Source organism: Macaca nemestrina, chromosome 8 (genome assembly GCF_043159975.1).
Source record: "Macaca nemestrina isolate mMacNem1 chromosome 8, mMacNem.hap1, whole genome shotgun sequence".
Taxonomy (NCBI): domain Eukaryota; kingdom Metazoa; phylum Chordata; class Mammalia; order Primates; family Cercopithecidae; genus Macaca; species Macaca nemestrina.
The window spans coordinates 20,339,909-20,366,733 of record NC_092132.1 but is presented as its reverse complement, the minus strand read 5'-3'; the positions used below and the strand labels follow the sequence as shown (position 1 = coordinate 20,366,733).

General features: G+C 42.2%; 1 protein-coding gene across 2 annotated transcripts in view; it reads left to right on the top strand.

Annotated features, from left to right (window-relative positions):
- Positions 1-295: 295 nt before the first annotated feature.
- Positions 296-26,825, top strand: part of LOC105468468 (zinc finger protein 572) — a 71,510-nt gene continuing 44,980 nt past the window's right edge. The window contains exons 1-2 of one of the 2 annotated variants that reach the window (XM_011718658.2): positions 296-462; positions 25,014-25,129. The gene's annotated coding sequence lies outside the window, so the exon portion shown is untranslated. Of the gene's footprint in view, positions 463-17,514; positions 23,605-25,013; positions 25,130-26,825 lie in introns of those variants that run through there. The other variant, XM_071067835.1, reaches the window with a different exon arrangement.

Genomic DNA, 26,825 nt, shown 5'->3' with positions numbered 1-26,825 from the left:
AGGGTTGCTGTGTGCCAGCCCCGCTCTCAGCACTTCCCATGTGGAGCTCCTTTACTTCTCCTAACAACTCCATGACATGGATTCCACTGTGATTGTTCCCATATTGTTGATAGGGAAACTGAGGCATGCAAGTGTTACAGAGACCCCCCAAGTGGCAAGCTTTCTGGGTGGTTACAGAGTGGCAGAGCTGGGGTATCCCATGCTGTCACCACACTGCTATATGGAAAGGAACATTAATCGAGCCACCTACGTGCTTGAGTCTCTTAATTCCGTGACTGAACTCTCAAAAAACCCTGGGTGAGCATTATCATCTCCTATTTCACAAATGAAAAAACTAGGATTCAAAAAACTTAAGTGACTTACCAAACATTACAGAGCTAGTAAGCCAAGACTTGAACACTGAGATGGAATTCTGCCTTTTCAGGTGGCTAAGCAACAGAAAGATGTTCCTTTCCCAAGGAGGTAAGAAGCAGTGGTCATGTCCAGCACAATTGTCCTATCACGGGTTCATGGCAGGGACCGAGCAGTGAGGACGGGCACTGCCCTGTGTCCTAGCAGATGGCTGCCTTCTGGCTCCCTAGCCTTGGCCAGCAGCCCTTCCATCTTCATGCCATGACCTATTTTTGCTCACCCAGTTGGTGTATGGCCTATTTCTTTCCTTAAGAATTACTTCATAACTTTCACAGAGTAGTAGCACATGCCGAGCACAGCATTCATGAACTTGGACACACACACACAAAATGTCCCTTTAAATTCACAGAGCAATATTTGAGATCCAGGTAGAAAGACCAAAAGGAAAATTAAGAACAGACTCTTAGACCTGCCTTCCCTTTGCATTCAGGTTGGTTTCCTTTTTACAACTGCCCAAGTCATGAGTTCATAGGGCCTGGATGGCTGTACCGGATTGCTCTCCAGCTGGCCTCTCTGCATCCAGAAATTTCTACAACCTACTGGGGTAAAATCTTTCTCAACCATGCTTTTCATTATCACATCTTAAATACCTCGAGTTGGTTCCCTATTGCCAAAAAAAAAAAATCCATTGTCCATGCAGGGTTCTTCTGCCGAAATGAAGAGAGTGAGTTAAATGTTGGTAGGGGATGTAAAGATAGTAATTAGACAATGTAATTAGATGCTGTTGAAAGAGCTGAGCTATGAAATGCGTTGTGATAAAGGGGCTGCCTATGTAAGTAAACGGGTATAATGAGGTGTAAAACTCCCTTTCTCTCTTTCTTTCTGCTTCATAGGCCTTTCTGCTTCTCAAGTCCAGACCTGCTGTTTTTGAGGTTTCCTTCCAATTTTTTTTGCTGCATCCCTGGGGCCTTGGCTCTTGGGCCTGATGCCTCTTCCCACTCTACACCTTTGGATTCCTTGTCTTTGGCTCCACCTTATTGCTCCTTTCTCCAAAGACAAATCCACAAGGCATAGGATTTTACAGAATATGGGGTTACAGAAACAGCATAGGGAAGTGTAAAAGCCTACAAGCTTCTTACAGATGTAGCCCCTTGTCTGTAGCTCCTGACTCCCACTTGAACGTCTGTTTGGAAGCACCCTGGAGTAGCAGGACTCAGCTCAGAAGACGAGGCTCATCCACCATGCCTTCTCCTAACCTGACACCCAGCCAGATAATCTTTTCAACATGCAAGCTAGAGCGTCTCACCCCCTGCTCAGACCCTTTCTGTGGCCTCTCGTTATGCTTCACGGGACCTCCTTGCTCCTTAGCCAAGTCTCCGGGTCCTCCGTGATCAGATCTCTGCTCTTCTGCAGCCTCATCTCTGCCACTCTTCACCTTTTGTGCTCCAACCCAATCTGGTTTTCTTCTCATGCTTTGAACACCCCAAGTCTGTCTGCTTCAGGAGCTTTGTACTGTCTAATCATTCACCATAGCATACGCCCATCTATAGGGCTGGCTCTTATATTACGGGTCTCAGCTAAAATGTCATCACCTCAAAGAGACTTTCTTGGACCACCCCAGCCATTCTCTATCCTATTTCCCTCTTTTATTTTCTTTGACGCACCAACCCACTTTTAGGAACTATCTGGCTTGCTCATGTGTTTGTCTCTAGATTGTCTACTTCCCCGGCTAGACTGTACTCTCCACATGAGAGCAAAGCTGTGTCTGTTGCATTCACTGTTGTCTTCCCAGAAGCAAACAGCATGCTGGAGACCCTCAAATACATGTGAAATGAAGGGACACCTTGTGTTACTTCACCTGGTTTCCAAGTGGCAAGCTTGCCATGTGGTTGCAAAGTGGCAAAGCTGGGCTATCACATGATGTCACCATGATGCTATATGAAATGTAGCATTCACTGAGTACCTATATGACCAGTTCTCTTTCTGTCATTGAACTCTCAAAAAGCCCTAGGTAAATATTATCATCTCCAACTTTCACAGATGAGGAAACTGGAATGTTTTTAAAAATGCCTTAACCAAACCTCACAGAGCTGTAAGCCAGGATTTGAATGGGTGAGCTGCACTCAGCCTTCATCTCAAATCAGTTTGCCTCTTACTCCAGGAATCCACAGTTGATCCTGACCACATCACATATGGGTGGCCTGCATTGCAGTCATTCATTCACTAAGCATCTTTTAGGAGGTCACATGCCAGGCACCGTGTTAGGTAATGATTTCTCCAAGTCACAGGAGCCGTGGTTCTGCCTTTAGAAAGTTTCTCATCTGGTGGGAGGGCAGGCAAGTAAATCAGGGAGGGTGGTCCCTGTCAGGACACTCTGATTGAGAAATACCCAAAGTGCCAAGTGACCGGGAAGAGAGGCATCTCCATTGGACCAGAGAGCTCTGGATTCCTCTCAAGCTAAGTCTCTGGAGGCAGGTGTCAGCTACAAGGAGAAAAGCAGTATATTTTGAGATACGGGATGCAGGGCCTTTTAGTCCCATAAATTAGAGAACCATGGTGTGAATACCACATGCACTGGGCTGACCTAAGTGGGCTCTGGGGGAAGGTATACTGGGCAGGGCGTTTGGAGAACTGGTTTCTGTCTAATCCTTCTCTAGCAAACTCTGTGACCTTGAATGCGTCACCTCCCCTCTGAGTCTCAGATTCTTTTTCTGGCTGGCATTTAATGAAACCTAAACTTAATATTCCAGATCTTCTACTTGTTCCATAACTGCTCAGTCCTACACTCACTGTCCTCTGACACCAATATACTGATTACTCATTTTATGCCCAGCAGAGCACCACGTGTTTTGAAACAGTGGGAAAGGAAATCTTTGTTCTGGATGCAGTTATAATTTGGAAAGGGAGGGAATAAATTGTAATAAAATTAGGGGAAAAAAAACAGTTTAGCACAATATCTTACAAGATTTGCTAATTATTTCACATGTGTTGGTCTTATCATTCCAATTAGATGTCAAGCTTTAGATCAGAAACTCTGTGTTATTTCTTTTTAATACAGTCTCTACCATTTTCTAGCTGTAAGGAAATGTTCTAATTACTTTGCCTTCCTAAGCTTTCATGTTATAATCTGTCAAATGAAGACAGTACCTAATTTGTAGGGTTGCTGTGAGGAGTAAATGAGCTGTTGCATGGGAAGCACTTAGCATGGGGCCTGGTACATAGTAAGCCCTCAGTAATAATTACATCTTTCACGCTGCTAGACACAGAGGGATTGAAATGCATAACAACAGAGAGGAAACACGAAGAGTGATAAATGAAGATTTAGTGTACACACCTTCTGGAGGAGCCCTGATTGAGTTTTTTAAGTAAGTGAACTAACTGTATTGTTGTTAAGGAATTAGCAGCATGTAGATAGAAGGCTGTGGTAATGGTTCAAACAGATGGTGGGGTCAGGACTGGGATGGAGGCTAAGAAGGAGACACTGTAGAGAAAGAGTCAATAGGATCTTGAGGATGCTGTCAGTCAAGGGTTTTGGTATCTTCTCTGAATAGGTAAGCCATTAGCATTTTTTCATTGCCCATGGCTACCTGTTGCAGGGACTTAATTACAAGTGAATGCATCCAAGAGGCCTGGTGCTCCCTGTTTCACCTAGCCCCCCTTCTCATAGACAGGTACAGCATGCTGAAAATACTAGAGTCACAATTACTCTCACCCTAGTTTGTTCATAAAGCAAAGGTTTTATGCCAGGAGAGGTAAGCCAGTAAGAACAAAGGCCAGCACCTCCATGAAGCACCTGATCTAAAGCAGGGGTATTACTCAAAAGTGCACCATTGTCCCTACTCCCAACTATGGAACCATGGTTCAGAGATTTCTGTCAGAGGAGTTAACCCATCAAACAGCTCTGAAGCTCTCCCCTAGGAACTAACTTTATCTGAAACCAAGCGTGGGGAAGTTCAAGTCTACAAGCACTCTAAAAAATATTGGCGGTTTTGATGGAAAGCAATTAAGAGAAGGCTGGTATTCCATGGGAGGTGTAGGCTAAATCATAGGCCAGATAGTTTGCCAGAGAGAATCAGGGGAAGAGACAGCTAAGAAGAGCCTGTCTGGGGTCTCAAACACTAACCTTGAAAACTACCTCTGCAAAGGAACCCAAATTTGATTGATCAATTGGATAATTGTTGAGTGATTTATGCCCCTAGGGCATTATCAAAAAAAGGTAGAGTAATCAGCTGGAAATTAGTGAAGCCTAAAAACTGGGGTGATAAGAGAAAGAGATAGAGACCTGGAGAAAAAAAAGCACTGTCATCCCAAAATGAAAAGGGAAAATACACTTTACTAAAATAGTTCAGTAAGTCACAAAACAAATAACAAGTGTGAGGTGGGAGGGAATATCTAGAATTGTCATAATATATTATCTGAAACATCCAGTTATCAACAAAAAATTATGAGACTTGCAAAGAAATAGGAAAGTGTGACACACACACAGGGGAAAAAAGAAACAAGCTGCAGAAATTATCTGTGCAGTGGGGAGACAGATATTGGATTTAGTACATGAAGATGTCAAAGTAGCCACTACAAATATGTTCAAAGAACTAAAGGAAACTATAAGTAAAAGAAGGTATAATAACAATGTCACATCAAATAGAGACTATCAATAAAGGGACACAAATTAGTAAAACCAATTGAAAACGTTGGAGTTGAAAAATAAATAAAAACTTTTTATTTAAAAATAAAAATTTTAGAGAGGCTCAACAATAGATTTGAATTGGCAGAAGAAAAAAACAAACAAATTTGTAGATTGGTAAAGAGTATACAGCAACAAAGAGGAAAAATAATGAAAAATGAACCAAGCCTCAATGTGGAACACCACGAGGCATGCTAACATATGAGTAATGGAAGTATCAGAAGGAAAAGAAAGAGAAAAAGGAGTAGAAAAAAATGTTCAAAAATAAGAATAGCTGAAAACTTTCCAAATTTGATTTTAAAAAAATTAAACATTCAAGAAAATCAACAAACTTCAAGTAGAATAAATGTAAAGGGATCCACACACACATATAGCATATAAAAATTCTGAAAGCCAATGATAAGGAGAAAATCTTAAAAGCAGTAAGAGAAAGATGACTCATCACATGTAAGAGAACCTCAGTATGATTAACAGCTGATTTTTCATCAGCAACAATAGAACCGAAAGGAATGGGATGACAGAGGTAAAGTGCTGAAAGTAAAAGGAAACTGTCAACTAAGAATCTTGTATTCAGCAAAGCTTTCAAAATGAAGGAAAAATCGACTTTTCTCTATTAGAAAAGAGATGAATTTATTGCTAGTAGTAGGTGTATCTCACAAGGAGTACTAAAGGCAGTTCTTTAGGTTGAAAACAAATGACCCCAGAAAGTTATTTGAATCCACACACACATACATTAAGAGCACCAGTAAAAGTAATTATGCAATTATAAAAGATAGTACACTTGAATATTCTTTCTCAATTCTTCTTTCAATTGATTTTTAAAAATTGTATAAAACAATATGTAGATAATTGTATTGTTTCACTCTAACATATTGGAATATGACTTATTTACCAATAACAGCACAGAAGTGGGTGAGAGCAGAGTTGTATCAGAGTAGGACAATGGCACCAAGCCAGATGGTTATCGAAATCCACAGGAACAAATGAAGAGAACCAGAAATTGCAAATAAGAAGGACAGAGTACCAGAGAGGAGAGAGATGTACAGAGAATTATGGAGGTGGCTTCCCTTGAGTATGCAGCTAAGTAATGATTAATGCATACATATAAGAAACTACTAGAAGATAAAGAACCACCTGTAACGATTAAAGGTAACAGCACCCAACACTCACACATGACTGCAAATTGTGCCTTTTCCCACCTGCCAGACTGGAAAATTGTGTGTTCACAGGGCATTGAGTAGAGTACACAGAAGGATTTTGCTTCATTAGTAGGAAACAATTAGCTCTAGCTAATTGTTTTTATTAGCTTTATTAGCAGTATTTATACTGTTCTGGTTCCACTTATCAAATCTTTTTTTTTTCTGAGACAAAGTTTTGCTCTTGTCGCTCACCTGGAGTGCAATGATGTGATCTTGGCCCATTGCAACCTCTACCTCTGGGGTTCAAGCAATTCTCTTGCCTCACCTTCCTGAGTAGCTCGGATTACAGGTGCCTGCCACCATGCCAGGCTAATTTTTGTATTTTAAGTAGAGATGGGCTTTCTCATGCTGGCCAGGCTGGTCTCGAACTCCCAACCTCAGGTGATCTGCCCACCTTGGCTTCCCAAAGTGCTGGGATTACAGGTGTGAGCCACCATGGCTGGCAAGCTATCAAATCTTAAAAGCAAGACCTGAAAGGATCAAATTATTTCCAAGTATTAATAATTTAACTGAGTTCTAGAACAAAACTCAAAAATATTTATCAGAATACAAAAATATCCAGGCCCCAACAAGATAATGTTTAAAGTATATGTCAGCCAATAAAAAATTACAATGCATACAAAGAATCAAAAAGATCTGGTCCAGAGTAAGGAGATAAATGAATCAATCAAAACCAATCTGAAAACTGACACAGATGTGAAAATTAGCTGACAAAGACATTACAGATACTGTTTGACTTGTGATGAGATTATATCCTGATAAACCCTTGTAAATTGAAATTATTATAAGTTGAAAATGCATTTAATACATCTAACCTACCAAACACCATAGCTTAGACTAGCCTATCTTAAACGTGCTCAGAAAACTTACATTAGCCTACAGTTGAACAAAATCATCTAACACAAAGCCAACTTTAAAATCAAGTGTTGACTTTGGCTTCTAAATACCATTCTCCACTAAAAGGAATCAAAGTTCTTCAGAAAAATGACTGATTCTAGGGTTTGGACTAAAAAGTACAAGCTGAATCTAAAAGATATTTTTGTGCCAGAAAGCAAGGAAGCTCTCAAAGACTATGGTCATATCAAAAGGACCCAGGAGCTAACTTGTCGGTACTTCAAATAGCCAATTGGAGACAATTTGACCATCAAAATAAGTAATATTCATAAGGGATTATAATCCTTGTGGTAGGCAGAATAATGGCCTACAAAGATGTCTATGCCTGAATCAATGGAATCTATGAACGTGGAATCTTGCATGGGAAAAGGGAATTGGCAGATTTGATTAGAGACCCAAAGATAGAAAGATTATCTTGGATTATGTGATGACTAATATTGAGTGTCAACTTGATTGGATTGAAGGCTGCAAAGTATTTTTCCTGGATGTATCTGTAAAGGTGTTGCCAAAGGAGATTAACATTTAAGTTGGTGGACTGGGAGAGGCCGACCTACCCTCAATATGGATGGGCACGATCTAATCAGATGCCAGCACGGCTAGAATAAAGCAGGCAGAAGAGCCTGGAAGGACTAGACTGGCTGGGTCTTCCAGCCTTCCTGTTTCTCCCTTGCTGGATGCTTCCTGCCCTCGAACATTAGACTCCAAGTTCTTCAGCTTTTGGACTCTTGGACTCACACCAGTGCTTTGCCCAGGCCTCTCAGGCCTTCTGCCATAGACTGAAGGCTGCACTGTTGGCTTCCCTACTTCCGATGTTTTGAGACTCGAACTGGCTTCGTTGCTTGCTCCTCAGCTTGCAGACGGCTTATTGTGGGACTTCAGCTTGTCATTGTGTGAGTCAATACTCCTAATAAACTCCCTTTTATATATACATCTATCCTTTTAGTCCTATTCCTCTGGAGAACACTGACTAATACAGATTTTCTAGACAGGCCCAGTGTAATCACATGAGTCCTTAAAAATAGAAATCCTTCCTGACTACAGAGAACCAGAGAGATGGAAGCACGAGAAGGACTCAACCTGTGTTGCTGGCTTCCAAATGGAGGAAGGGATCCAGGAGACAAGGAATGTGAGTGGCCTCTAGAAGACAGAAAAGGCAATAAAATGGATTCACCCCTAGAGCCCCTAGGAAGCAATGGCACCCTGTCAACAACTTGATTTTTAGCCCAGTGAGTCCTGTGTCAGACTCCTGACATAAAGAACTGTTAGATAATGCACTTAATGTTCTTTTAAGCCACTAAATTTGTGATGATTTGTCTCAGCAGCAATAGAAAACTAATGCAATCCCCTGAATAAAATAGGAAGGTGTAAGTCCATAAAGATAGAAATAAAAGAATAAATTGAAAGTTTGCTGAGGAATAGGATATCTATTTCAAAATAACTCTGCAGAAAGCACTTATTACAAAGGGTTAATGAGCAATGTGGAAGTTATTCCTAGTTCTCTGCTAGGAGGAGCCTAGTGGATACCACTCTAATAAAGTGATCTAACTGAATATCAACAGCAGTGAGACAGATGTAAATTGTGCCTCAGCCAATAGTACCAATGAGAAGAATGCAACACTTCTGTGGTATTTCCACCCAAGATACATAACTTAAGAAAACATCAGAAATATTGTAAGAAACTCAGATTGAGGGACATTCTATGTAATAACTGATCAGTTATCATCAAAGTTGCCAAGGTCATTTAAGTCAAGGGAAGACAAAGGAACTGTTCCAAGCTAAAAAACGCACTAAAGAGCCTTGACAATTAAATGCAATGTGTGGTTTTGAATTGGATTCTTTTGTTGGAATCACTGGCAAAACTTGAATGGGTTCTGAGGATTCGACTGTAGTTAGTATCAATGTTAATTTTCTGATTTTAATGGTTATTTTTTGGCTATGTAGAAAAATTTTTGAAAAGTCATACTAACAAAGATAAATAACTATGGTAGCTTGTCTCCAAGATGGCTGGCCAGCATAAATTTCTTCTTCCTGTATCCAAGCCAGGGTTGCAGTTTATTCCTTTGCTCCCTTGAATGTAGCCTGATTTGTGACGCTTTGGTCAACAGAATACTACTAAAGTCATGCTGTGTGACTTCTGAAGCTAGCTCCTAAGAAGTCCTTGCAGCTTCTGCCTGCAACTCTCAGAACACTTGCTTTGAAGGACACCAGATGCTGTGTTAAAAGTCTGAGCACTCTGAAACCACCATGCTGTGAGGAAGCCCAAGCTAACCACATGAGCAAAAAAGAAGATGCCCTCTGACTGCCGCCATTTGAGACACTCTAATTAAGAACTGCCTCATTGAGCCCATGAGGGCCTGTGAATGATAATAATCAATTGTTGTTTTTAACCACTATATTTTTGGATTTGTTATTAATTTATAGATAACAAGAAGTTATATTAGCATGGTAATAAAATTATGGATATAAGTTTGGTGTTTAGTTTCTTTTTTTTTTTTTTTTACGTTAAGCCTATATTACTGTTGTTAGGAAATCACTTGTTTTCCTCCAGCACTTCAGTGAAAGAGTGGCACTACTTAGAATGTACTTCTTAAGATATGGCTGTACACAGAATAAATTATTCACCATGATTTCCTTAACATCCAACAGAATCTCAGAGTATAGTAGATGCTTAATAAATATTTGTTGAATAATTGACGTATGGGAGAGTGCTAGATAAACTCTTTGAGGATGACAGGCTATTGATTCATTTATCTACTTCGATTTATGTGAGTCTGGCATCATATTTTTTTTGCAACTAGTTCTGTCTTTAAAGAAACCAAGAAGAAAGGCCGTGTGTTGAAGTTATGATTTATTGCTTTTCTCCCCATACATTTATTTCTTCACATGATCATCTCCTTTGCTTTCTTCTGTGACTAACTCGCTCTAGCTGTGTGAACATTTTGCCACTATTCTGCTCCCTTTATACCTGTCTAGGCAAAGACTGCACAAAAAATAAAATGATAAACCAAGCACTGTTGCAAATGAAACTTAGATGACATGCCAACAGCTCACATCAGTCAATATGTAAAAAGAATAATACCCATGGACAAGTAGGGCTAATTTCAAGGATACAAGAATAACACTGGGGAATTAGTTAATATAAATAAATCATGTTTCATAGATCAAAAAAACATGATCATCTTGGCTTTCAAAACGTTCTTAGGAAACAAGATCTTGAATACTTTATTAACATGATAAAGAAGATTTATATTAAATGAGCATTTATTGAGACATAGCATATACAATATAATGTTGAATTTTAGGGATTAAAATATTAAATAAGGCAAATCATTGTTCTCAAGAACTTAAAATATAAAATATTAATCACAGAGCCTTACCAGTCTCTTTTTCTGCAGTGGATCTATAATGTCACAACTGGAAATTAATGCAAAGGAAATGTTTCAAATTAAGACATTTGCATCATGATCATTGTAGTACTATGTTCAGTAGCAAAATGTCTTAACCTTAATGCCTGACAACAAGGGGATAGTTATGTAAATTACTTCATATTAACTCAATGGAATATTATACACTCATTAAGTTTCATTCCGTATGCATGATATACAACAACCTAATACACAGATTAATTCAAAGGCAATGTAGGAATATTGAACACTGTATATTAAGTAAAATTAGTTGTAAAAAGGATAATACAGGCCGGGAACAGTGGCTCATACTTGTAATCCCAATACTTTGGGAGGCCAAGATGGGCAGATCACCTGAGGTTAGGAGTTTGAGACCACCCAGGCCAACATGGAGAAACCCTGTCTCTACTAAAAATAGAAAAATCAGCCGGGCGTGGTAGTGGGCACCTGTAATCCCAGCCACTCAGGAGGCTGAGGCAGGAGAATCACTTGAACCTGGGAGGTGGAGGTTGCAGTGAGTCAAGATGGTGCCACTGTACTCCAGCCTGGGCAGTAGAGCAAGCAAGACTCCATCTCAAAAATAAATAAATAAGTAAAAATTAAAGAATAAAATATTAATCACAGAAACTTAGCCTCTTTTTCTGCAGTGGGTCTATAATGTCATAACAGGACATTAATGCAAAGGAAATGTTTCAAATTAAGACATTTGCATCATGATCATTGCAGGGCTATTTTCAGTAGCAAAATATCTCGACCTTAATACCTGACAAGGGGATAGTTATGTAAATTATTGCATATTAACTCAATGGAATATTATACACTCATTAAGTTTCATTCCATATGCATGATATATAACCTAAGACATAAATTAAATTAGTTCAAAGGCAATGTAGGAATATTGGACGCTGTATATTAAGTAAAATTAGTTCTTAAAAGTGTAATACAATACAGAGTTTCTGAGCATCAGCACTACTGACATTTTGGATCACATAATTCTTTGTTGTAGGGGCTATGTTGTGCATTGCAGGATGTTTAGCAGCATCCCTGGTCTCCATCCATTAGATGCCATATCACATGCCACCTCCCTCCCTTCACTCCCTTAGCTGTGATGACCAAAAATGTCTCCACACATTGCCAAATGTTCCCTGGGAGGAAATTTGCCTTTGGTTGACAGCCACTGGTATAACACAGTATTCTACATAGTTTGACTACAACTATATTAAAAACTGGTATGCAGGCCGGGCGCAGCGGCTCATGCCTGTAATCCCAACACTTTGAGAGTCTGAGGTGGGCAGATCACTTGAGGTAAGGAGTTCGCAACCAGCCTGGCCAACACGGTGAAACCTTGTCTCTACTAAAAATACAAAAATTAGCCAGGTGTGGTGGTGCATGCCTATAATCCCAGCTACTCAGGAGGCTGAGGCAGAAGAATTGCTTGAACCCAGGAGTCAGAGGTTGCAGTGAGCTGAGATTGTGCCACTGCTTTCCAGCCTGGGTGACAGAGTGAGACTTCATCTCAAAATAAATAAATAAAATAAAATTGCTCTTTTTAAAAAAACTTGTATGTGGCCGGGCATGGTGACTCACGCCTTTAATTCTAGCACTTTGGGAGGCTGAGGCAGGTGGATCACTTGAGGTCAGGAGTTTGAGACAAGCCCGACCAACATGATGAAACCCCGTCTCTACTAAAAAAAAAATACAAAAATTAGCCAGGCATGAAGGTGGGTGCCTGTAATTCCAGCTACAAGGAAGGCTGAGGCAGGATAATTGCTTGAACTCCGGAGGTGGAGGTTGCAGTGAGCCAAGATCGTGCCATTGTACTCCAGCCTGGGCAACAAGAGCAAAACTCCATTTCAAAACAAAAATAAAAACAAAACAAAACAAAAAAACTTGTATGCAAATAAATAAAAATTAGAGGAAACAAGAAAATAATACTTGCTGCGATAACTGATGAAATTTTGGATACAATCTTTTTCTTGGATTTTCTAATTGTTTTAGCAGTAAAAAGAGCACAATTTTAAAATTTGCTCTCTAAATAGTCCTGAATAAGAACAGCTCTCAGCCCAGGGATATCAGCAATGCTCTCTGGCAATGCCAACTCCCTCTGGTGGGCTGATGCATAGTCTTAATTTCCTTTATGTCTCTCAATTTTTAGCACTCCACAAAGAGGCCTTGGCTAGCTGCACGTCTCCCTACATGCGTATGTCAAGATCACCGACTCTGCTTATAGCAGTTCCCAGACGAAATGCTTCATGATTTTAGATGCACCTTTAATACCAGTGAAGGTTTACCTCCAGGCCCACAGTCTGGGCCTTTCCAGAGACACCCACAGCAAGATGTCACCTGCTTTTTGATGTCATCAGAGTCAAACACAAACACCCACCACTCTGTTTCCATGTCTTATTCGCAAATGGCTTTGGCTTTGAGCGGGCCCCCAATGTTGAATTAACCCTACTCAGGTATCATCTTTCTCCGTGGGTGAACCCATAGTGACCTTTCCTTCTGATTCTTCTTTTACTCTAAGGGCATGATTTCGGCAAACTGTCTATATGTACACTGGAAACAACTTCAATTTGCTTTTGTGTTGATTTCACTTCTCCACTTTCAATGCAGAAAGCCAATCAGCAATGTCCTAGGTTACTAAGAGAGGACAATTCTTTCTTAGCCCATTGAGTTATGAGCATTTTTTTTGGAAATGCAGCAAAAATGTATTCTGACAGATGCCTTTGGGTTCCTTGGGTTCTTTGCTAAGACAGTTACAGAGAGAGGGCTCAATAAGGTGGGGCCTGTGATGGGACATTGCTTTTACTACACTGGTGATAGAACAAAAGTCAGACGGGGCACAACACACACTGATACAACCAATCACCCAGTCACACTGCACCCTTAGGAAACCCGTGAGCTTGTGGCAGCAGGCAAACTTGCTTCAGAGTTCCAAGAATCCAAATGTTCCTGGAGTGTCCATTGTCTTGTGACATAGACTGAGATCACAGGATTGAAGATATGACCAGAATCATGCTGTTGAAAGAGACTAGCTGAATAGTGATGAAAAATAAACTTGGTCAATCCATGCTTAGTTTCTTTCTCTGTCATATCTGTTCAACCTATTTTGTAGGCTATTTGTGAGAGTCAAATGAAATAATAATAGCAATAACAATAGAAAATATATAGCACTTCTTACATCAGGCAGACACCGCTTTAAGCACTTTATATGGAACTTAAAGCAGCGGTTAAAAACATTAAAAATGATAAAGCATTCTGCAATTATAAAAGCTATTGTTAGAAATATCATTAGAGTTCAAGACCAGCCTCAAACTTTTGTTCTATCACCAGTGCAGTAAAAGCAATGTCTCATCACGGGCAACATAGGAAGACCTCATTTCTACTAATTTATTTTTTAATTAGCCAGGTGTGGTGGTATGCACCTGTAGTCTCAGCTACTTTGGATGCTGTGGTGGAGGATCACTTGAGCCCAGGAGACTGAGGCTGCAGTGAGTCATGATCATGCCACTGTGCTCCAGTCTGGGCAACAGGGCAAGACCCTGTTTCAAAAAATGAAAAAGAAACATAGGCCAGGTGCAGAGGCTCATGCTTGTAATCCCAGCACTTTGGGAGGCCAAGGCAGGCAGATCACTTGAGATCAGGAGTTCAAGACCAGCCTGGCCAACATGGTTAAACCCCATCTCTACTAAAAATACAAAAAAATTAGCCGGGTGTGGTGCCACACACCTGTAATCCCAGCTACTTGGGAGGCTGAGGCAGGGGAATCACTTGAAGCAGGGAGGCAGAGGTTGTGGTGAGCTGAGATGACACCACTGCACTCCAGCCTGGGCAACAGAGCAAGACTCAGTCTCAGAAAAAAGAAAAAGAAAAGATTTGGGTGGGTGTGGTGGCTCAGCCCTGTAATCCTAGCACTTTGGGAGGCCAAGACAGGAGGATTGCTTGAGGCCAGGAGTTCAAGACAAGCCTGGTCAATGTAGTGAGACCCCATCTGTAATAAAAAATAATAATAATAATAAAGAAAGAAAGAAAAAAATATAATTACTAACCATTTCATCCAGCCCTTCTATAGCAGCAACTGTGCCCAGGAGCAGGTGTTTGCCACAACAGATATTGTAGTCACCACTGGCATATTAGTGTTGACCAGAAAACAAATGGTCTAGCTAGCCAGGTGGGGTAGTCTATGCCCCACTCTAGGAAGCCTCATGACCTCATCCACATGATAAAATTTGCCTTTCCCAGCAGGGGCCCCCAGACTGATGATGACACCCAATCTGCTTGCTGCCCAGCTGTCGGAGCTAAGTTGCCCAGGTTGTCTTCTCTGATAGTTCTCATCAGCCTCGTTCTCTGTGCTTCAGGAGCTGAGTCATTTTTCTTTCCTTTACTCTTGGCTGTATCTTCCAAGTACTGGCTATATTTTTGGAGCTTTGGGGTTCAAACTGGTCAGACACAGTGGCACAGAGCAAAGGGAGAACTGGCTCCTTGTGATTGCACTACTCCCAACCACATCTGTTCATTGACCTTTGTCACTCAAGACTGAAAAGCCAGTTGCTTTCAAAAAAAAGAGATAAAGATTTATGTCTCCTGCCAAAGAAAGAGATGGCTCTGAGCCATGATAGGGATCTCCCTGCTGTAGCAGATGAGCAGGGAGCTGTGCAGGTCCCTTCTGCTTCTGCCCTGTGATGAAGGCAACCATTCATCTAAGAAGTCACAGGACAGTGCTGGTTTCCAGTTATTGTCTCAGCATAATTATTCATGGAGCCTCTTTTAGTTTCCAAAGGGTCCCGTTTTCCATTGATAAGTCACATAGTCACTCTACTTATGACCTATCATGGAGTGCTGCATTCAGGTGCAGTGGAAGACACACTGCCGTGCGGCTGGAGGACCAGAACCCGAGACCCGCCTCCATCACTGGTTCCACCGGCTTGGGCAACCCACTTCCGCCTCTCAGGAGCCTCGGTTTTCCTGCCTGTAGAAGTGACATATTTTCCTTCACAAACTTGTGACGAGAATAAGTAGCATATTATTGGCATGCAAGCAGTTGGTCAGCTTTTCACCACTGAACAGATGAAAGTCCTTTTTATCATGACAATATACATCAGAAGCCCATTATTTTATCCCATTATCCAATCCTATTATCCTCAAGACAGTAGCTAGGTAAATAATATCATCAATGTCTTGCAGCGAAATCTTACTTTTCAATGGTCTCTCCTTTATGCAGGTGAAGAGAATCCATTTTAGATCAGTCCCTGTCCCAGGTTACAAATGACTTGTACATGTGAATTTGACATTATGCAACCGTCCCATTGTAAACTGCCACACCCTTTGTGCATTTCCCCTTCCTTCTTCCTTTTCCCACCCTAATAAATACTCACCATGTAATTTATCCCAAAGGAATGTTGTTGAACTTTCTGGACACTAACAAACAAAGAACTTCATGGTCACAGCCCTTTGTGAAGATGTGCATTCTTAATCACTTGGCCTGATGTTTCCTAGGATGTGTGTGTGTGTGTGTGTGTGTGTGTGTGTGTGTGTGTAAGAAAAGTCCCAACACTGATGGTCAAAACTCAGTGATCTGAATGCACAGGATTTCCTGCTAGAATTATTTTCTAACACAGAATCTTGTCTTCACCTTTTCACCCCTATGTACTTCCTACAGAGATGATGGACAAGAAGGAGATACAGCTTCCTTCAGTGACATGACATGCTATTCTTGGCAGGCCCCCAAAGACCCAGGAACCTGTGAGGTTCTACTACTGAAAAGGGGTCACCAGTCACAGAAAACCTTCCCAGGTTTGCCTGCCAGGAAGAGGCAAGCACCCAGGGCATCAACTCTATTTTATCAGTGCACTTTCTGGGTGATTAGTCCCCAGTGCCATTATAGATGCCATTTGTCACACCATAAACTTTGTAAAGGAATTCAAAGGGAGCGTATGTGGCATGCAGAGCAATGAGCAATAAGTCAGAGATGCTCCTGTTCTTAGATCTTTCAGGATGAGATTTTTTTTCAGCCAGTTTCTAGGATTTCCTCTGAAGTAAAGAAAATCCAGTGAATGGCTTCAAAAGCAAAAGCTTTCAAGATATGCTCTCAAATGAAATGATTTCCTCTTCTCTTTTTTTAAGATGTTGCAGGGAAAGGAAGAGAAAAGAAAACTCATTTGTTCATTCAATAGATTTATTGAACTGCTAGGAACTGTTTTAGATGCTGAGAATACAGCAGAAATTAAATAGACAAAGAACTGGCTTGTGGAGTTAAGATCCTAGTCCAAGAGAACGATAATAAGCAATGAAATGAACAAATATAAAACAAAATGTCAGATACCCATAGGTGACTGGGGTGTCATTTTCAGAAGAGGTGACCAGAAAAGGCAGGAGAGGGACCATAGTTCCCCCTCCCAGTGTCAACCTTTTTTAAATCTGAAGGTCTTCACCTTCAGTCAAGGGATTTCCCTGACCCTGACCCACTCACTTCGTCTTTCTGGAACTCCCTTCGGAAGAACTCTTTGAGCCCCAGACAGGCCCTTGATGTGTTAAAGAACTTTAGACAGTCCTTTCTCAAGGCAATAGCTTGGCAAAGAATGTCATCCATGTCTTGCAGCAAAATCTTATTTTTCTATGTTAAAAGCTAAATGGTATCCCACTCTGTCTCTGCAGTCCTTCAGTAATAAGTCCTGCATGATATACCCACAAGCAGATGTATGGCTCAGGTGAACTGAGATGAAAGGTAAAACGCACAGACACATGCATAATTTTTAAAATATCATGCCCTTGCAATTACTAAGTTCCCACTGAGTGGCAGACACAATGCTAGCCACTTGCAGTACAGAGATAAATAAAATATGGTGCCTTTCCTCAAAGAGAAGTCTAACGGGGTCATCTATAATGCGAAGAGTTGGGAACAGATTAATGTTTCTCAAAGGTACGCTATTTGCATTTGGGCAGGATTTTTTTTTTTTTTTTTTTTTTTTAAAGATGAGTTCTCACCTTGCCACCCAGGCTGGAGTGCAGTGGTGTAATCATGGCTCCCTATAGCCTTGACCTCCTAGGCTCAAGCCATCTCCTACTTCAGTCTCCCGAGTAGCTGGAGCTACAGGAGTGAGCCACTATGCCTCGCTAATTTTTGTATTTTTTGTAGAGACAAGGTCTCACTTTGTTGCCCATGCTGGTCTTGAACTCCTGGCCTCAAGCAATCCTCCTACCTCTCAGCCTCCCAACGTGTGGGTATTATAGGCATGAGCCACCATGTTCAGCCTGGGCAGGACAACTTTTTAGTGTGCAGAATGTGCCACCCTGTCCTTTGTAGGGTGTTGGCATTCCTGTTTGTCACTGTCTTATTTTGCTAGGGCTGCCATAACAAAATACTAGAGACTGGGGGACTTAAATAACAGAAATTTATTTCTCACAATTCCAAAAGCTGGAAATCTAAGGTCAAGGTGTGGGCAGATCTGTTTCTCCTTTGGCCTCTCTCCTTGGCTTGCAGATGGCCATCTTCTGTGTCCTCATGTGGTCTTTCCTCTGTGCATGCATCTTTTACTCTTCTTATAAGGACACCAGTCATGTTGGATTAGGATCCACTCATATGACCTCATTCAACCTTAATTACCCCTTTAAAGGCCCTATCTCCAAATATAGTCACGTTGGGGGTTAGGGCGTCAACATATGAACTTTAGGACACTTGCCCGTTAACTCCTGATAGCACCAACCAGGGATAACAAAAACAGTCCCACACATTCTCAAGTGTTTTCTTGTACTTTAAGTGGAATTCCTATTCTGAAGTACAATGTGCAGAATTTCCACATCTTTAAAATAGTTACAAATACCTATGCACTTGCCAATTTGGCTATCATTTTCTGACAACAGGCGAAACATTTATCTGAGAAAAGTGACTTTTTAATGGACTCTGGGAAATCCAAGGCATTACTTACATCATTAGATAAAGCTGACAATCTCTCTCTGTTCAGAGGTTGCTAGCCCTGAAACAATATACTGTTAACACAGGCAGAAAGATTTAAAGTGGGTATTTATGTATTGCCTCCCTGGATCTAATACATTTTTTGACAAGTGGGTATTATAAAAGTCAATAACATTCTGTTCTGAAACCTAGTATAAAAAGAATTTAATAAGGAATGTAAAGGGAGGAGGAGTCTCAGGAGAATTAAAAGATGGGTTCCAGATAGAGGAAGAAGACAAAAGATTACCCTCCAGCAGAGTTGCAGCTGTGATATTAACCTGGACAGGTGCCGTGGCCTGCACCTGGGAGGATCGCTTGAGCTCAAGTTTGAGGCTGCAGTAAGCTCGAACTGGGTGACAGAGCAAGACCCTGTCTCTAATAAATATACAAATGCATGAATGAACAAACACATTAACCAGTAAGTCATTTGCATGTGATTTCCCCATTAATACTCACCCCATGTACTGAGTAGGGACAGTTTTAAGCACAATGCTCTAAACATTCCATGTATACTATTGTTTGATTTAATATTGTGAAAGGGCAATTCAAATATAAAGATACTTCTGCAGTTCTCCACTCTTCTTCAACACACTCCCCGACCCATCCCACCACACACACTTCTTAATCCAACCTGGAGCAGACAGAGGCATGTGCAAGAAACCATGGTAGGTGACCTAGGAAAGTGATAGTGGGGGTGCTGAGTAGGGGGGTTTTTTGGAAGTTATTTAGGAGGTGATATCTACGGAATTTGGTGTGTGGTTGATTATGGGATAAGGGAAAAAGCATAGTCAAAGGCGGTGCCCAGGTTATAGTCTCATGCAGCTCATTGCCTGGGGATGCCATTCACTGCAGTAGAAAATACAGGAGAGGGAATAGGTTCATGAAGAGATCTATTGGGCTCTTCCCCAGGCAGGAGAAGGTTTTGCTGAGGGCCTTCATTCCCACTACCTCCTAGTGGTATTGTGATCATCCTCAAGCTCTTTCTGTCCATCTCCTCAAAAGTAAAAAATTGGAATACGAATCCCTTCCACACACAGGATGATTGTTAGGTGAGAACAGATGTGACGGTGTTTGGTTCGTGGAAGGCACTTGCCGTATACTCCTCTCCCTTACCTTCTTTTCTCCTTCCAACTCGAGATTTATATAATTCCACGAATTCCATTCAACTTGACCCTTGAAAATATAAGATTATACAAGGAAGAGTTAAGAGCAAAGGATAAAATACAGGAGACTAAAGGAGGTAATGTCTGGGGGGTGCGCACTGATGGTAGATCAACCTTAAATCGGAGGGTAGGTGCAGAGTTGAAGGTAGGGGGTAGGGTGTTGGCATCAGAAGCGAGTACAGAAAGATATCCTGGAGAAATGTCACTGTTTTCACAGTTTGGCAAGCACCCTGCTTTCTAGCATTTGGTATATTTAGAAATGAATCAGGTGCTCTTCTCAGGCCATGTTTCATAATGTGTACTCAAACCTCACACTTCCAACGGGTATCCTCCTCTCTCAGGGTCCTGCCTAACTTGAGACCAGTTTTGTAGGTTTCTACATCTTTGGGGTTCCAAGAACTAGAACTGGCCCCCAAGCACCGGAATTCTCCTATAAAGCCAGGAATGAGACCTGCCTAATCTTGATCTTTTGTTTTCTGGAGGAAGACTGGCTTGCAGAGGTAGGGGTGGGGGAAGATAGGGGGTGCCAAGATGAGAAGATTTGACAACTAACTTTAGAGAAAATCTGTGGCCAAGGAGGAAAAGCGACCCATAACATTCTGGAGCGAGGCATTTGGCACTTAGGCACTCTCTCTCTCGGAATTAATTCCAAATGGTTCACAGCACAGAGTATCTAGGCTCAGAATCCACTGTTACATCCACGTTTATTCATGTTAAATCTAATTGGTACAAATATCGCTTTATGTTTGCATAAAGATTCCTGGAGATTATGCAGGGTTGGTTTGCTCTGCAGCCTTTCATTTTGCTGCCGTCTTACCATACAGCTGCCTCTGGAGCCACCTGCTGACACAGCATGGAATTTTGAGCATTTGACCCAACTAAGGAAAGTGCTATCCCAGGCTAACAAGAGAGAAGCCATAATCATGCCACTGTGCTCCAGCCCACTTGATTGATCCCCTGGGTTTGCTGTAGCACCAGAGCCAAATCATCTTGAACAATTCTTTCCCCTCCCAAAGCCGACACCCACTCTCCCAGCCACCTTCAAAAGAGATGTTGCCATCTCCCTAGCTAACCATTTCAATATAGGCAAGCCTCTGCGTCGGGACTCTATGCTTCTTGGGCTTCCAGTAGCTTTGGTGCTCTGTGCCAGCCTATACTCACTCCCTAAGCTATGCCTCTACTTTGTTTCGCTCCACCCTAGAGGTGCTGAGTCAGGTGCAAAGTACTTAGAGCAATGATCATTGCAGTAACAATTCTCTGCATACATTTCCAGGCCCAATGATGCAGGAAGCAGAGGGAGGGGAGAGGCTGGAGAGAAGAAAAAGAGCCAGAGATCTCCTGCAAGCACCAGAAAGCCCACCACTAAAAATAATCACAGCAAACCCCATAACTCTGGAAGATGAGTATTATTGTATGCAAGTTACTGAGGCTTAGATTCAATTTCTTGGTCAAGAGTCACAGATCTTGTTTCTGAGGCAAAGAATTTGCCTTGATTATTGTTACAGTAGGTGGGTAGTCAGCCATGAGCAGGGCAGGAGAGTGCCCCCCAACCCCTAGTCAGGAATGCCAGGTGACCATCATGTGATAGTCACGCCTCTCTAAAATAATAGTTGGTTGCAGCTTGTGTCTAGGAAAACCAGTCTCCCAATAAATAGAAACACCTGAAACTGGTGATCAGCAGCTTCCGGTAAGATCTCAGGAGTTGGGCGCGTGGGCTCAAGCATACACACTAAGAGGCAAAATGGCAGAGTTTAACTGGTATATGACCTTCCTCTAGGAACACTTGACTGGTAAGGGAAAAATACCTCAAGTCACTAAGAGGCAAAATGGTGGAGTTTAAATGGTATATGACATTCCTCCAGGAACTCTCAACTACTGAGGGAAAAACTCCAGTCAGTAAGAGGCAAAATGGCAGAGTTTAAATGCCTGAGTAAGGGAAAAAAATGTCTCAATTGAGCATGGGTGCAACTCCAGTAAACACACTGTGCATGCTCCCCTCCCAAATCCTGGCAGGCCACTGTGTATGTGGACAGCCCACCCCAGGGAAGAATCAGGGGAGAAGGGACACAAGACCCCGGAGGCATGCCAACGTATAGAACCCCAAGTCAAATATCAGACCACATACTTGATCTCTCAAGTCACCTGCTTGGCCCTCTTCCAAGGGTACTTCCTTTCACTCCTGCTCTAAACTTTTTTTCTTTTCTTTTTTTTTTCTTTTGAGATGGAGTCTCACTCTGTCACCCAGGCTGGAGCGCAGTGGCTGAACCTCAGCTCACTGCAACCTCCACCTCGCAGGTTCAAGCAATTCTCCTGCCTCAGCCTCCCTAGTAGTTGGGATTACAGGCACACACCACCACACCCCGCTAATTTTTGTATTTTTAGTAGAGATGGGGTTTCACCATGTTGGCCAGGCTGGTCTCAAACTCCTGACCTCAGATGATCTGCCCACCTCGGCCTCCCAAAGTGTTGGGATTATAGGCGTTAGCCACCGTGCCCAGCCATTCCTGCTCTAAACTTTTTAATGAACTTTCACCCTTGCTCTAAAACTTGCCTCAGCCTCTCCCTCTGCCTTATGCCCGTTGGTGGAATCCTTTCTTCTAAGGAGGCAAGAATTGAGGTTGTTGCAGACCTATACAGATTCGCCACGGCTAACAGTGTAACCTCATGCTGCCCCTCATGACACAGCTTTGCACCACCTGCCAATTAATAGCCTCAACTCATTGTAACCACCTCCTCCCTTAAAATGCAAACCTACTGGCAGTAGTATAAAACCTCCTGACAACTGACAACTTAGTACCAGCTGTTCTGATTGTATAATCAGCTCAGTACCAAACCCGTATCTTCGTGGACAGGGGAATTCCTGCGCTTGCAGGAAGGAGGAGAGATCGTCATTGTTTTCCTTGGGCGGTGGTGGGAAATCAGCAGAGTTAGGAAACTTGCCATCTGAGGCAAACAGGAGGTGCAAGGAAGGGGATTAGATTGGTAGACAGGAGGGCTGCTTTTATACAATAAAGAATTTGGCTGGTCTTTGTCACTGGTTCCCAGAAAGGGGCTTTTATCGCGAGTAATAGGACCACCTCTCCGACCTCACTTGCATTTAAGCTAATGAGGCTACTCTTGGTGAGCCCCTGGAGAGTTTACACAAATGAGATGATAACTCAGGGTAGGGTCTGGCCACACCAGAAAGGCCACTTGTTTGATTAGACTTTGAGTCCCAGCTACTTAGGAGGCTGGGGCAGGAGAATCACTTGAGCCCAGGAGTTTGAGGCTACAGTGAATCGTGATTGTACCACTGCACTCCAGTCTGGGTGACAGAGCGATACCCTGTCTCTGAAAAAAAAAAAAAGAAAGGAGAAGGAGGGAAAGATACAGGTAAATCTCTAACCCCTTTCACCACCTGGTGCAGCCACTACTTTTACCCTCAAATGCTAGATTGTGATGTGTAAGGGAAGGCAGTGTTGGTGGTTTACTAAATCCAAGAAGAGAGATTTTTAACAGGGGATCCTCGAGTCCTCTGCCTTCCCCACATCCTTGGCTGGGCTTCAGAGTGTGTCTGAGGAGCCCTTCATATTACATGCAAAGCCTTTGTAAGTCCACCTATTTTGTTTTCTGGAGAGAGTATCCAGTCAGGGTTTTAAAAGGAAACAGATGGCATACTGAAAGACGGACAAGAAGGAGTTACCTGTATCACCCCTTCCCATGCAAAGGGGCAACTGAAGCCAGTTTAGTGAACTGTTTACGGAGTTGTGAACAGGATTGTGCACCAAAGTGCACCAAGGACTTAGCAATGCTGTGAAGGCATTCTACCTGTGGGCCTGAAGCGGAATGGAGAGGGAGCCATTAGCAGAACCCAGGGAACTGCAGCCTTGGGATAGGGGTCACCCAACTTCATGCGCGGACTCGGGTAGAGGCACAGTCTCTGCCAATCACAACTGGCTGAGAGAGGACCCGTGAACAGGTATCCACCCCCCCGACCCCCGCCACCCCATCTCCAGCCAATGCCTCTCATTGGCCTAACCAAAACACAGAGGAGGGAGTCGGGGTAACATATTTCATAAAGATCAATCTCAGTTCATAAAGATCAGCCTCAGCCTACAAAGATCAGCTTCCTTGGGCATAGAAAAGGTCAGATAATACATTTGAAGGGAACAAATTGAAACTAACCAGCATAAGGTCCAAAGTTGTTATCAAATTCCTGCAGAGGTACCTGCCAATAAAATATTCAGAAGTACTGTCTTTATATCCCACCCAGAGAACCTTCTTCCATTTACAGCCCAAGTCCTCATTAAATCCATATTCTCTTTCTCTTTTGATGGAACTTTAAACAAATTTGTTCCTGATCATCAGAGGTTCTGGGTGCCAACGCCAACTGGGAGCCTATTTCTCATTATTTTATGTAGGGAAAATTACAGTGCATTGCAATTCAACCCCAAACCTCCAAATAACCTCCTAAAGTGTAACTCAAATATATAAGGAACATGAATACTTATAATGTTAGAATATAAAATGCTTAAACTTTGCTTCGTGATCACCAAACAATATGGTTGTTAAGAAAAAGCTGCTTAGTTGGTAGTAACATGACCTTTGTCATGCTCATCCTAAAACATGGGCAATTTTTGTTTTTAGGCAGGCTCTTGCTCTGTCACCTAGGCTGGAGTGTAGTGTGGTGTGATCATAATTCACTGCAACCTTGACCTCCTGGGCTCCGGTGATCCTCCCACCTCAGCCTCCTGAGTAGCTGGGACTACAGGTGTGTGCCACCATGCCTGGCTAATGTTTTTATTTTAATTTTTTTTTGTAAGTTGCCAGGCTGGTCCCGGATGCCTGGGCTCAAGTGATCCTCTCACCCTGGCCTCCCAAAGTGCTGGGATTACAAGCATGAGCCACCTCGCCCAGCCTCAACATGGGCATCTTGTTTGCTGGCATACGACATGCTCTTCATAATATCTACAGCAGTGCTTCTCAGCCCTCTTTTCCTTATCATTCCCCACCCCATCTTTTCAGACATTTTTTATTAACCACTCCCCCTCCATTAAAATGTAACACCACAAATATATCGTATAACTGTTTTTAAGTCTTCTATGATGTATGTCTGTGCTTTATGCAAGAAAAGAGTATTTTTTTCATGCTCCCCCTATACTCTTTTGTCCCCTTGGAGGTGATTATCACCACTGTTGAGAATCCTTGATCGATGATATTTCTGATGTTTCACCAATTGTATTTGGAATGTAACTCAAGACCTTACTGCCTGTCATTTTGTTAAAACTGTTGTGCAAACTTTTGGAATATAAATATGTATTTTCCTTCATAAATGTGTTAAGACACATATAAACTCGGTTTTGTTTTGTTTTGTTTTGTTTGAGACAGGTTCTTGCTCTGTCACCCAGGCTGGAGTGCGGTGGCGCGGTCACGGCTCACTGCAACCTCTGCCTCCTGAGTTCAAGCAATCCTCCCACCTCAGCCTCTCAAGTAGCTGACTACAGGTATGTGCCACCACACCAAGTTTTTTTGTTTTTTTTGTTTGTTTGTTTGTTTGTTTTTGTGTGACAGGGTTTTGCCATCTTGACCAGGCTGGTCTCAAACTCCTGAGCTCAAGCGACCCTCCCACCTCTGCCTCTCAAAGTGCTGGGATTACAGGTGTGAGTCACGGCGCTCGGCCCATCCTATACATTTTTATTACAGCCTTATTGAGATATAATTCCCACACCATAAAATGTATCCTAGGCTGAGTGTGGTGGCTCACATCTGTGTGCCAGCTACTTGGGAGGCTGAGGTGGGAGGATTGCTTGGGCCTGGGAGGTGGAAATTGCAGTGAGCGGAGGTTGTGCCACTGCACTCCAGCTTGGCCAACAGAGTGAGACTGTGCCTCGGAAAAAAAAAAAAAAAGTACCCTTGTAAAGCATACAATTCAGTGATTTTCAGTATATTCCCAGACTTGTGCAACCATGACTACCAAGTAACTTTATAACATTTTCACCACCCTCAAACGAAGCCCCATAGGTTGTATAAATTTTGGATGATAAAAAACCAAAAAGTATTCTACTGGGAAATGTAGCCAGAGAGGCATTCTGTAGGAGTGCTTGTGTATGTTTTCCCGGTTCTACCTTTGAAACCTACATCATTCCCAGAATTCAAAAAGTACATTGTGTCCAGCCGCCACTGCCTCTGGACCTCATATCAGGAGTGTCTGGAGGGGAAAACAAAAATAAAAACAAAAACTACATTGTAATTTCCCATGGTTTCTCATTTTTGTCATCTCACAGCTAGTTTCCCAAGGTAGAAATTGCAGTCATCACTGATTATTTTCTTTCCCTTACCTCCCACATTGAATCAGTCCCCAAATCCTATGGGTTCTCCATTAATACATATTTGAAATCTGTGCTCAACTACTCATCTACTCTGACATATTAGTTCTTTTAATGTTTTTATTTTTATTTTTTTGAGACAGGGTCCCACCCTGTCACACAGGCTGCAGTGTAGTGGCACCATCTTGGCTCACTGCAGCCTTGACCTCTCTGGCTTAGGCAATCCTCCCACCTCAGCCTCCCAAGAAGCTGGGACTACAGGCACGTGCCATCGTGCTTGGATAATTTTTTGTGTGTGTGTAGAGATGGGGTCTTGGTCATGTTGCCCAAGCTGATTTCTCTTTCTTTCTTTCCCTCCTTCCTTCCTTCCTTCCTTCCTTCCTTCCTTCCTTCCTTCCTTCCTTCCTTCCTTCCTTCCTTCCTTCCTTCCTTCCCCTCTTTCTTTCTTTCTCTTTCTTTCTTTCTTTCTTTCTTTCTTTCTTTCTTTCTTTCTTTCTTTCTTTCTTTCTTTCTTTCTTTCTTTCTTTCTTTTCTTTTCTTTTCTTTTCTTTTCCTTCCTTCCTTCCTTCCTTCCTTCCTTCCTTCCTTCCTTCCTTCCTTCCTTCACAGGGTTTCACTCCTATCTCCCAGGCTGGATTGCAGTGGCACACTCTTGGCTCACTACAACCTCCACCTCTTATGCTCAGGAGATCCTCCTGCCTCAGCCTCCCGAGTAATTGGGACTATCAGCATCGCCAGGCTGATTTCAAACTTCAGGACTCAAGTGATCCTCCTGCCTCGGCCTCTAAAAGTGCTGGGAGTACAGGCCTTAGTTCTGAACCTCATTCTCTCTTATCTAAATTGTTATAAAAGTCTCCTGTTTAGTTTTTCTCTT